This window comes from Entelurus aequoreus, linkage group LG07 (assembly GCF_033978785.1).
Source record: "Entelurus aequoreus isolate RoL-2023_Sb linkage group LG07, RoL_Eaeq_v1.1, whole genome shotgun sequence".
Classification (NCBI taxonomy): domain Eukaryota; kingdom Metazoa; phylum Chordata; class Actinopteri; order Syngnathiformes; family Syngnathidae; genus Entelurus; species Entelurus aequoreus.
In genome coordinates this window covers 49,843,798-49,856,732 of record NC_084737.1, presented here as the reverse complement: position 1 = coordinate 49,856,732, position 12,935 = coordinate 49,843,798, and the positions used below count along the sequence as shown (strand labels likewise).

Below are 12,935 nucleotides of genomic sequence, written 5' to 3'. Positions count from 1 at the left end.
GTTTTTCAATCTTATCGTTGTGTGAATGCTGAGAATTTTGCTTTGTATTTAATTTACTCATTGTATTTTTTGGACTGTAGGGCGAACTTACAATCCTTTCATTTTCTCAAAAATCGGCCTTATAACACGGTGCGCCTAATCTACGGAATAATTCTGGTTGTGTTTACCGACCTCGAAGCTATTGTATTTGGTACATGGTGTAATAATAAGTGTGACCAGTAGATGGCAGTCACACATAAGAGGTACGTATAGACGTGTTGTTGCACTAGTGAGCCACGGATGAGGAGATGCTGCTCCGTTATTGATTTAAGTAAAGTCTGAATGTCATTCAAACAGTTAGCTCCATCTTTTGACACTTCTTCCACTCCCGTCCTTGCACGCTACACCGCTACAACAAAGATGGCGGAGATAAGACGCTACCGAAGGTGAGCCACGTAAATAAGACCGCCCACAAAACGACACATCCTGAAGCGCTTGAAGATGGTCTGTAAAACATAATCTATGCAACATTTTGACCAAATAACCACCATTACATGGTACTTAGACCAGTGGTCCCCAACCACCGGGCCGCGGCCCGGTACCGATCCGTGGACCAGTACCGATCCGTGGACCGCACAAGAAAAAAAACAAAAAAATAAATTAAAAAAATAAAAACATATTTTCTTTTTTAAATTAAATCAACATAAAAAACACAATAAACACATTATATATCAATATAGATCAATACAGTCTGCAGTGATACACTCTGTAAGCACACATGATTGTATTTCTTTATGACAAAAAAATAAATAAATAAAAAATACAAATAAATACCATCCCCCCACAGTCCGTGGGACAAATGTTCAAGCGTCTGCAGCTAAAAAAAGGTTGGGGACCACTGACTTAGACCACAAAATATTGTTTTAAATGTAGAAAAAAAAATCTTATTTTTGACACCTTTAGCGTCTTGTAATCCGGTGCGCCTTTTGTATAAAAATGGACCAGAATAGACCCGCTCATCGGCAGTGCACCTTATAGTCCGGTGCGCCCTATGGTCCAAAAAATATGGTAAAGTTTGACCTAATATTGTCTGTTTATTTACATGGTGTATCAGTGTAGAAATATACTGTACCACTCATCCAGATTAAAGGTTAGAGGAACATTAAGTTCCTGAACTTTTGGTGGAAAAAGGCCTAATGTCTCTATTTAGAGAGAGATTTGCTCCCCAGCCAATCTTATTTTAACCTACATCCTTAACTATGAAAAACACAATCCCTCCCTCCAGCCACTGCACCTCCCCCTCCATAGGAGAGTAAGCACGTCTCATTTACAGAAATGTTACATTATTTTCCAGAAGTCCTTTTTTTGTGTGTCAGACAGTGAAACTACAGCCATCTGGACTGACTATTATACTAATCCCAGGTGCCACACAAACATATAAAGCACTAACACACACGCACACACACGCGCGCGCGCGCACACACACACGCACACACACACACACACACACACACACGCACACGCGCACACACACACACACACACACACATTCCCACACGCACACAAATATGCCAAAACAATGCAATGAATAACAAATATGATGGTTGATAATTACAACCAATTTATATGTAATGTGTTCATGTATTTTTGCTGTTTTAATGATTTATACATTTACTTTCAAACAGATTAAATTCAGTAGTAACAATAGGATCATTATTGCTCACATCCGACCAATGCACTAATTTTTATCTTTCTGGTTAGTTTTTGCACCTGTTGCCTGTTGGTAAAGCAGATATGATTAGTTTCAACAACAGCAACAACAAAAACAACAACAACAACACATTAGGGACTTTAAAATGTAGGTGCAGTAACTTGACACTCGAAGGTAACTTGAAATGTATTGCTTGACTTTTGACCTTAGTGAAGTGAAGTGAAGTGAATTATATGTATGTAGCGCTTTTCTCTAGCGACTCAATATCTAAGTTACATTTAAGCCAGTGTGGGTTGCACTGGGAGCAGGTGGGTAGGAGCTTTAAAACATGTATTTTCATTTTTGGCCCTGGAAACAGTTACTTTTGATTTATTGTTAGTAAAGATTTTATTTGGTAAAGGAAAATGACTATGATTATAGTGTCAGAAATAGAGGATAGCGGAAGTCCATGTGAGTACATTACGGTACAAACAACACTATTGTACAGTATCTTTTTGGGTTAGTTATTGGCCTCCAATGTAACAATGTGTACATATTCCTGGGCAGATATAAGAACGCTCTTAAAATGTCACAATAAAGGCATTCTCTATAACCTGGCAGTCCGCTATATTCCTACATGTAGCCTACTTTTTATAGGGTGTATGTTAAGTGCAAGAAGATAATTAACACTGCAGTGATCGAGAGTAATTTACCATTTAATATGTTAGGTCTTGTAATTTCTGATTAGACGTTTAGATGAACTTATTCAAGGTAACTTTTTGGAGAATCCTGGTTTAAAATCAATGGGATATACAGCTATTGAATGACACCATTATGGTTATCATCTGATGGCTACTGCACTGTATGTGGACTTTGATAAAAACTGCTGCACTTTATATACTTCTGCACTTTAAATGAAGCTGCTAAACTACTGTAACTTGACCACCCACTGATTTGTAACTCACATACCCTCTATGTATTGTACTTGTATTTTAAATTGTTTATCATTATGTAATTGTAATATTGTTGTGTATTTTCAATCCTGTGTAATTTTATTGTGGATATTAGATGCACCATAAAAGGACTACAGATGGAAATTAGCATGGTGCTAAATCTGGTGCAGCCATCATCCTAATGTAACTGCACATTGTCCTTCAAATTAAAAAACACAAAAAAAAACAAAAAAGGACTCTGCACACCATGCTAAAAGGAAGTAGATGCGAGATTTTCTAGACATCTGTGAAATAAAATAAAATAAAAAGTATCACAATGTAGTGAAAATAATCATGGTTGTCAATGTTATTGAGTGTAGCAATATTTAAAAAGGTTAAGTAATAACAAATTGAACTGTCATAAATGTTTTAAAAAAAAAAGGTTGTACATTACAGTCATGCATGGTTGTTTACATTTCAAATGTCCAAGTTAGTGCTGTATGCACTAAACCCAACATGCATTGAATGAAATGATGTAGAGAGCTCATTTATAATACTCAGAACAGGTAGGAAACATAAAGAACGTACAACAAAGTACAACAATTGTTAAGGTTGCGTATCAGAAGGCCTCTGGTGGTTGTTTGCTTTGTTTTAAGTTTCCCTGGCGTTCAAAGTATTCTGGTATGACATTCAAGCGCCATCTGCAGCTTGGGAACAAGCATGCTGTGCTCAATCACACGCTCACACAAACTGTTGCACTTGCTTCCACATGTAAGGATGGAAGTGACTTACCTCGAATCATTTGCCGCCGACACCTTCAAAACTTCCCGACTCCCCTAAAGCTTGGGGTCCATGGTGCACACCGGTCCAAGTTGCCACATCAACATCTTGCATTGTTCTACCAACAGGGACAACTGACCCCACATCCCCCCCACCAGCCCCTCCCCTACCCCTCCCCCGAGGTCACCCCAGGGCCAGATGTGGTAGTGATATAACAAGAACATGATTACGGTTTATTTAGCCAATTCCCTGCTTGTCTTCGTCCTCAATAACATTGTGCTGCACGTTGAGAGACAGAGAGAGAGAGAGAGAGAGAGAGAGAGAGACAGAGAGAGAGAGAGAGAGACAGAGAGTGAGAGAGAGAGGGGGAGGGGGTGGGATGGATTGGGGGTCTATAAAGGGAGAGCCAGACTAAGGAGATTAAAAACGAGGTTGTGTTTTCTAACCTCTGCCTCATGCTCTCTTGGCTGCAGTCCATGATCATCACTTCCTCACTCTCATCTCTGATTAATGCTGAAATAATTGTATTTAATTTATATTCTAAGAAGATGTAATACATGGAAATATGGTGGGGCACCAACTACTTTTGGGAGATTCTAGGAAATTAATATTCTACATTACTCCTTGTTGGACATTTCCCTTCTACGTGTTACAATGTCATGAATTTTACGGATTAAATTAAATGAAATAATCTTTTGATAGAAGTCCTCGCGTTTGATTGCCTGTCACACATGTTGCTAGGCAGACTTCTGACATTACTCTACATTTACTCCAAATAAACACTGCACAAACAAAATAGGACACAAATAGTAAAGATAAGTCAATTATATTTACGTAGCACTTTTTCCTCTATTGACTCATAGAGCTTTACATTGGGAAACCCAGCCATCCATCCATCCATTTTCTACCGCTTGTCCCTCTCGGGGTCGCAGGGGGAGCTGGAGCTTACCTCAGCTGCATTTGAGCGGAAGGCGGGGTACACCCTGGACAAGTCGCCACCTCATCGCAGGGCCAACACAGATAGACAGACAACATTCACACTCACATTCACACTAGGGCCAATTTGGTGTTGCCAATCAACCTATCCCCAGGTGCAGGGCCGGCCCGTGGCATAGGCCGTATAGGCAAATGCTAAGGGCGCCGTCCATCAGGGGGCGCCACGCCAGTGCCACAAATGTTGGAGAAAAAAAAAAAAAAAAAAAAAAGTTGGTACTATTATTTCTAAATACAAAAAATAATCCCACGTTAATTAAAATGCAAAGTAAAGCCTATTTAATAGAAATATTATTTGTTACAACATTACGTCCCACCCCCCCGCACGGTGCGCCACCTCCCTTCCCGTATCATGACTTTTTTTGGACGTCACCACATCAAAAAATCAACACAAGATGTCAAAACGGCCAAAACTGTCAGGTGCCCAGGGAAGAAAAAATAGAAAAGAAGAGGAGGAGAAACAAGAAAAAGACAGAGGTAGCAGGTAGGTAACGTTAGCCTACATGAAATGATTTGTCTGTTACAGAATGTGATAGTAACCTGGCTTTTTAGCATTAACCTAATGTTACATGATTCGGCAATTGCTAATCAATAAATTGCTAGTTCTGTTTTAACGTCGGGTTAATATTGTGGAGGGGGCTAAATTGTTATGGTAATTACAGTACTCCCACCTTACATTCCTCAGGGACATTTGTATTAGATCTTTTAAGCAGGTGTTTTTTGTTTACATTGTTATTGCCTTCTGGTTAGCTAATGTTTGCCCTGCAGGTAATAGTCACTTTTCCACCCCTTTATATATTAGGTATAGTTGTAAGCCTAGTTGTTAAAGTGCACATCATTAATGTTAATTAAGCAATATCACATGAGAGGAAATGCTGTTTTTTAATTTGAGCACTGCTCTGATTCGGTTAAAGATAATCATAACATAACATTCTCATGTAATATGTTAATTTGCTTTCTTTAAGTAAAAAAAAATGTCAAAGACAAAGCTATTCGGTTTCTTGTGAGTATATACACTTCACTGCCGAAGTGGGGGGGCGCCACCTAAAATCTTGCCTAGGGCGCCAGATTGGTTAGGGCCAGGCAGGCCTGCCCAGGTGCATGTCTTTGGAGATAGAAGGATATTAAATACACCCCCATACCATCACAGATGCTGGCTTTTCAACTTTGCGCCTATAACAATCCGGATGGTTCTTTTCCTCTTTGGTCCGAAGGACACGACGTCCACAGTTTCCAAAAACAATTTGGAATGTGGACTCGTCAGACCACAGAACACTTTTCCACTTTGTATCAGTCCATCTTAGATTAGCTCAGGCCCAGCGAAGCCGACAGCGTTTCTGGGTGTTGTTGATAAACGGTTTTCGCCTTGCATAGGAGTTTTAACTTGCACTTACAGATGTAGCGACCAACTGTAGTTACTGACAGTGGGTTTCTGAAGTGTTCCTGAGCCCATGTGGTGATATCCTTTACACACTCATGTCACTTGTTGATACAGTACAGCCTGAGGGATCGAAGGTCACAGGCTTAGCTGCTTACGTGCAGTGATTTCTCCAGATTCTCTGAACCCTTTGATGATATTACGGACCGTAGATGGTGAAATCCCTAAATTCTTTGCAATAGCTGGTTGAGAAAGGTTTTTCTTAAACTGTTCAACAATTTGCTCACGCATTTGTTGACAAAGTGGTGACCCTCGCCCCATCCTTGTTTGTGAATGACTGAGCATTTCATGGAATCTACTTTTATACCCAATCATGGCACCCACCTGTTCCCAATTTGCCTGTTCACCTGTGGGATGTTCCAAATAAGTGTTTGATGAGCATTCCTCAACTTTATCAGTATTTATTGCCACCTTTCCCAACTTCTTTGTCATGTGTTGCTGGCATCAAATTCTAAAGTTAACGATTATTTGCAAAAAAAAAATGTTTATCAGTTTGAACATAACATCAAATATGTTGTCTTTGTAGCATATTCAACTGAATATGGGTTGAAAATGATTTGCAAATCATTGTATTCCGTTTATATTTACATCTAACACAATTTCCCAACTCATATGGAAACAGGGGTTGTAAGGTTTTAATTAGCTACAGTACACATCCATTTGACAAAAAAATCCCATTCATCAATGAATGGACCCACTCAAGTTTCTCCCACTTCATCACCTTCATTTTCTTGAACTGGTCCCCACTCTTGTGCACACTCTTTGACCCATTAGACTTATCTGTCACTTTTGGCAGAAGCTTGCTCTTGTGGAGGCATTCACTGGATATTTTTATGTACGCAATTGACAATGCTTTTGCCTAAGTGAGACCAATGCTGTTACATTTACCTATGGCCTGTTTTAGCAAACACTGCACTTGTTAAACCTTCCAGTATACCCAACCTCTGACTTTTTCAACAAAAGATCAGAGGTAAGGTCTAACATGGCCACAATGCATCCCACACGTTATCTTGCAATTGTACGCGCTAGGGCTGTTTTTGACAAAGGATTTTCATATGTTTCACATAGTTGACTATTAGTAGAGTCTATAGCGTTTTTTAAAAGCGAGAAATAAACAGATTGTGATGATAGTAGTGTATTCTGACTGGTCAATCTAGTAGCTGTAAGGTTATTATTTCAAATGCTTATAATCGGAATACATTATTTCATTTAAGTGAACAATACAGGGATCCGATACACCTTACACCCCCAAAAAGGCTAAACTACTCTGATTAACAAATAAAAACTGTAGAGATTGGATTGTTTAGCGAGGACTTCGACACTGGTGCTGCCTCAACAAGACGTCAAACTTGAATAAATAGAGGAAACAAAAGTTGTGTCAAAGTTTCTGTATGTGAACCTGCGGAAAGATCAATACCTTTACGGAAAATGGATACAACTCTGGGGCATCCAGGCGTGTGCCATGTCCGATTTCTGGTGACTTCTATATTCTGCCTGCCATAGGCAAACGGTGGCATGGAGTATAATACTGTACAGTACCTCGATTTACAAGCTCAATTGTTTATGTGAGGTAGCTTTTAACTTAAAACACTTGTACCTCAAATTAACATCTCCCATTCAAATAAATTCAATTGGTGCCTGGCCCCAACACCATATCACAATTGTAACATGCACTTTAAAAAGAAAACAAACTTTAAGATCACAAATATTGTATGACAAATAATACAGTAGAATGTAATACTAACAACCACAGTAGTTTTATAAAGTAATGTAGTAATAATGTACAGAATTTACCTGAGACAGTATAGTTTCACGGTATCTCCTTCCAACTGCTTCTCTGTCACACATACTATCAGCAGCTTCTCCATATTTAACATGGATAAATGTCTGCAGTTTAGATAATGTTTTAACATTCTTGGCTGGCGTTCTAGTCATGCAGATCAGCAGTGATACGCTCAAATTGCTTTACCAAATTAGTGACAGGATCAGTGATGTTTTTCATGACTTATTTCTTTAATGAAATTACACAACCCAAAACCAGTTAAGTTGGCATGTTGTGTAAATCGTAAATAAAAACAGAATACAATGATTTGCAAATCCTTTTCAACCTATATTCAACTGAATAGACTGCAAAGACAAGATACTTAACATTCAAACTGCTAAATTTTCGTTTTTTTTGCAAATAATACCTCATTTGGAATTTGATGCCTGCAACATGTTTAAAAAAAGCTGGCACAAGTGGCAAAAAAGAAAGTTGAGGAATGCTCATCAAACACTTATTTGGAACATCCCACAGGTGAACAGGCTAATTGGGAACAGGTGGGTGCCATGATTGGGTATAAAAGCAGCTTCCATGAAATGCTCAGTCATTCACAAACAAAAATGGGGCGAGGGTCACCACTTTGTGAACAAATGCGTGAGCAAATTGTCGTACAGTTTAAGAACAACATTTCTCAACGAGCTATTGCAAGGAATTTAGAGATTTCACCATCGACGGTCCTTAATATTATCAAAAGGTTCAGAGAATCTGGAGAACTCACAGCACGTAAGCGGCAATGTCCATGACCTTGGATCCCTCAGGCGGTACTGAATCAAAAACTGACATCAGTGTGTAAAGGATATCACCACATGGGTTCAGGAACACTTCAGAAAACCACTGTCAGTAACTACAGTTGGTCGCTACATCTGTAAGTGCAAGTTAAAAAAACTCTGCTATGGAAAGCGAAAGCCATTAATCAACAACACCCAGAAACGCCGCTGGCTTCGCTGGGCCAGAGCTCATCTAAGATGGACTGATGCAAAGTGGAAAAGTTTTCTGTGGTCTGACGAGTCCATATTTCAAATTGTTTATTGGAAACTGTGGACAGCGTGTCCTCCGGACCAAAGAGGAAAATAACCATCCGAACTGTTATAGGCGCAAAGTTCAAATGCCAGCATCTGTGATGGTATGGGGGTGTATTAGTGCCCAAGGCATATGTAACATACACATCTGTGAAGGCACCATTAATGCTGAAAGGTACATACAGGTTTTGGAGCAACATATGTTGCCATCCATGCAATGTCTTTTTCATGGACGCCCCTGCTTATTTCAGCAAGACAATGCCAAGACACATTCGGCATGTGTTACAACAGCATGGCTTCTTAGTAAAAGAGTGTGGGTACTAGACTGGCCTGCCAGTAGTCCAGACCTGTATTCCATTGAAAATGTGTGGCGCATTATGAAGCGTCAAATACCATAACGAACTGTTGAACAACTTAAGCTGTACATCAAGCAAGAATGGGAAATAATTCCACCTGAAAAGCTTCAAAAATTGGTCCCCTCATTTCCCTAACATTTACTGGGTGTTGTTAAAAGGAAAGGCGGTGTAACACAGTGGTAAAAATGCCCCAGTGTCAACTTTTTTGCAACGTGTTGCTGCCATTAAATTCTAAGTTAATGATTATTTGCAAAAAAAAAATAAATATATGTTTTTCAGTTCGAACATTAGATATATTGTCTTTGCAGTCTATTCAATTGAATATAAGATGAAAAGGATTTGCAAATCATTGTGTTCTGTTTTTATTTACAAATTACACAATGTGTCAACTTCACTGGTTTTGGGTTTTGTAATATCATCCACCTCTTTTTCTTAGCACTGTCCTTCACACTCAATTTTTTCTTCCCTCCAATGCTTGGAAAAACAAAGTTATGTCGAGCTGCTGCTGTTAGCCAATGCAAGTGAATAACACCAGATTTTTCGGGGAAGTCTTATGGGGGTTCACTGCGACATTCGCTATGCCAAACAATGATTGTAACCTACATTTTTGCAATATAGTATACCAATTAGTCAAGAGACAACTCTTATCTCAAAACACTCTTAAGTTGTTGGACCACTGTGGGGGACAGATGACTAAGAATCAAGTTAATTTCCAGGGTTGCCCCGGGTGGTAAGAATAAAAAAGCACTCATATGTTCCAGGAAGTGTAGCGAGGTCAATCCAGTATTTCAATGTTAAGGCAGGAAATGCTGCCACTTGAGATGAATAAAAGGTACATTGAACAGAAAGTAGTTTCTTTATTCATTTAGCCTTTATTTAACCATGACGGTCACTTGACAACATTACCATTTCCAAAGGTGACCCGGTTGGAAGACTATTAAGGGTGGTGCATGAAGTCCAGATAGTGTCCAGATGGCAGACATTTCACAAACAAGTTGTCATTATGTATTGGTTTGTTTCTGAATGTGAATCTGCTAGTAATTTGCCATAATATCAATTAGTTTTTGATTAATCGGTAGATAACTAACTGTACTTGGAACTTCTCCTCTCCATCGCCAGACTCAATATGTCGGCCTCTCTTGGTGTGACGCCATCTACAGCAGTGGTACCCAACCTTCTTTGCACCACGGACCGGTTTAATGTAGGCATTGTTTTGCCAGATAAATACAGCAAAAATAAGTGCAACTCACTATAACGCTGAATTAGTGGGAGCCCTGGGCTTGTTTCTTTGCAATGAGATGCAGATGGAAATCAGCCTTTGGCTACAATCTGTCACATTTATATTTTATATGTTCATAATGTGCATTGTATCATGTCACAAATTTATAACAAATGGCAACTTACTATGAGAAGTTTTATTGTTAATCTATAAACCAGCTTATTGGTGTGTCTGGTGGGACGGGCGAAAGTTAAGTCAAAGAAAATGCAGTCGTTTATAAATTCTTTAATGTTTCTCTGCGGCCCGGTAACAAATGCATCACGGACCGGTACGGGTGGTTGGGGACCGCTGATCTACAGAACTGGAGCCCATTTCCCTGCATAGATAAAGGCATGTAAAACTTATTATTTTGATCACTTAGTTGCATGTTTTTGTCACCCTGGTCAATGATTAATTAAAAACTGATATGATTAACATTATGAGCAAAAACTAAATATAAAATAATCTTTCAATAAAACGTGTTATTGAATGTTATACTAGTTTGGAAAAAAACCCGGTTTTGATTCAAGTTCTGAGTCAAAGAGTCTGCATTCGGATTCTCCTGACAAAGACGCTGAAGAATGCCATAATTCGCCGCCAATAACATAATTTTACTGTAGTTTGTGACAGGAGTAGGAGGCCACACCTGACCGGGCCACAGATACGGGCGGTGCAGATGCAGATCACCGAGCTCAATCAGAATATCCATCAGTAGAAGAAGACCAAATATAATACCAGCAGATTAACTTTTTTTAAAAATTGTTTTTCTGTCTTCTTTGTCTCTTGTTCAACGGTGCATCTGACTCAGTCTTTCTCCCCTCTATGGTGCTCCTGATTTACAGGGTCTCTTTTTTTCCATCCATACTCTGACCAAAACTAATGCTTTTTCAAGTCAGAATCTTTAAAATGATGGCTGCAAAGTATACTCGTCTGGCTTGGTCCGTCCAATTCTGCGCAAGTCAATTTGACTGAAGAGGTCCATACTTTCTTGGAAATGTGTGCAAGTTGACCCCTTCTTTAGCATTATTGCTACAACTCGCAACAATGCAGACATATTTTCTACTTACTTCAAATTATGTGCAGAAATATTGTGATTCATAAATATGCTACCAAAAATACATAAGGCCTGATATACTAAGATCCAAACACCATGCGGAAAACAGCGTGAGCAATCTATAAAATAACGTGTACGATTAGTGGGTGTGTTGCGTGCGATTTTCTAAGACTGGGTGTGCAATTGTAAAGTGGTGCAGACCGCCGTGATCTAGTGTGCCACCTCGAATTTAATTGGCTCTTGGCGCTGTCAGTCAAGCAGTTGCGACCTTCAGTCTATTCTATCACCAACCAGATTAAAAAATAAAACACAGTATTTGTTTTTAATTTGTATATTTACACATACATATACATACAACTCTGTGTTCAAAACAAAAAGGGGGCTTTGAATTCAAAGTTCTACAAACAGGGCGTGACAGGGACGACTGCAGGTAAGACACTCACGCAGAGTTTGCATACATTGTGATTTAGGTGTTGCAGCTCCAGGTTAAGAATAGGGTAAGCAGATGTCCCGCACACGCATTGTCCTTACTTTTTACACGTCCGACTAACTGAGACATCCCGCATTGCTAAAAGTCGGCCTCTCGTTTTGAAATGCATGTTTTGTACAGGTAATCTGGCTCCAGTGTTAATTTTGTAGACTAAGAATTTTCGTCTGAGCTATTGTCAATGACCTACTTTTACATGACTAAAATAGGACGATAACGAATCAAATCAAATGCACGTTGACAAAAACAATGATAAAATTAATTGACAATTTAGTCGACAAAAACGAGACGAAAATGTTGACAGAGACGGGAATCCAATCATATTTAATTTCTTCTTTTGGTGGGTTATCCAAGTTATCCAACGAAAATTGCATGTGGGAGAGCGTTGGGGATAAATCACGAAGGGGTCCAATCAGAACTACTGTCTTTGTCAGGCAAAACAAAACGGGAAAATCATACTTTTGTAGGGAATCCCGACTGGGGATGTAACAATAAACAATATTAATGATGACCGCAGCAAATCTCCCGAGGGTCAGTAATACCCTTTTAAATTAAAATGAACTAAAAACCAAGATTCATAACTGCACTTTGATAAACTCACGGACTGACTGGTGCCAAATGACTAGCACGAAAACATTAATGTATTTCCTAACTAAAAAAAAACATATCCCAATCAAAACTTAATTCATATTCCATACTTAGTACGGCATCAGTACGTGCAGCACAAGAGCGAGCTATTGAGAAAAGAGAGAAAATCACAACATGTACAGCTGAAAAAAGTAAATGCAGCTACAACAAACACTTGCAAACCAAATATTACTGGGTAAAATCAGTGCAAGGCGATTCTGCTTAAGTTTTAAGTGAAAATTGCAGGAGTAATTTTCACACGCAGGTGAATATGACATTTGTATTTCTAATAAAATGGCATTTAAAAAAAAACAAACCTTTGTACATTGTAATTATGGGGTATTGTCTGTAAAAAAAAATAAAACAATAAAGTAAAATAAAAAATTATATATATATATATATATATATATATATATATATATATATATATATATATATATATATATATATATATATATATATATATATATATATATATATATATATATATATATATAACA

General features: G+C 38.6%; 1 protein-coding gene across 1 annotated transcript in view; it reads right to left on the bottom strand.

Moving 5' to 3' along the window:
* The window catches only part of kcna10a (potassium voltage-gated channel, shaker-related subfamily, member 10a), a 38,193-nt gene extending 34,682 nt beyond the window's left edge, over positions 1–3,511 (bottom strand). The window contains exon 1 of the mRNA XM_062053843.1: positions 3,394–3,511. The gene's annotated coding sequence lies outside the window, so the exon portion shown is untranslated. The remainder of the gene's footprint in view (positions 1–3,393) is intronic.
* Between the last annotated feature and the right edge of the window lie 9,424 nt (positions 3,512–12,935).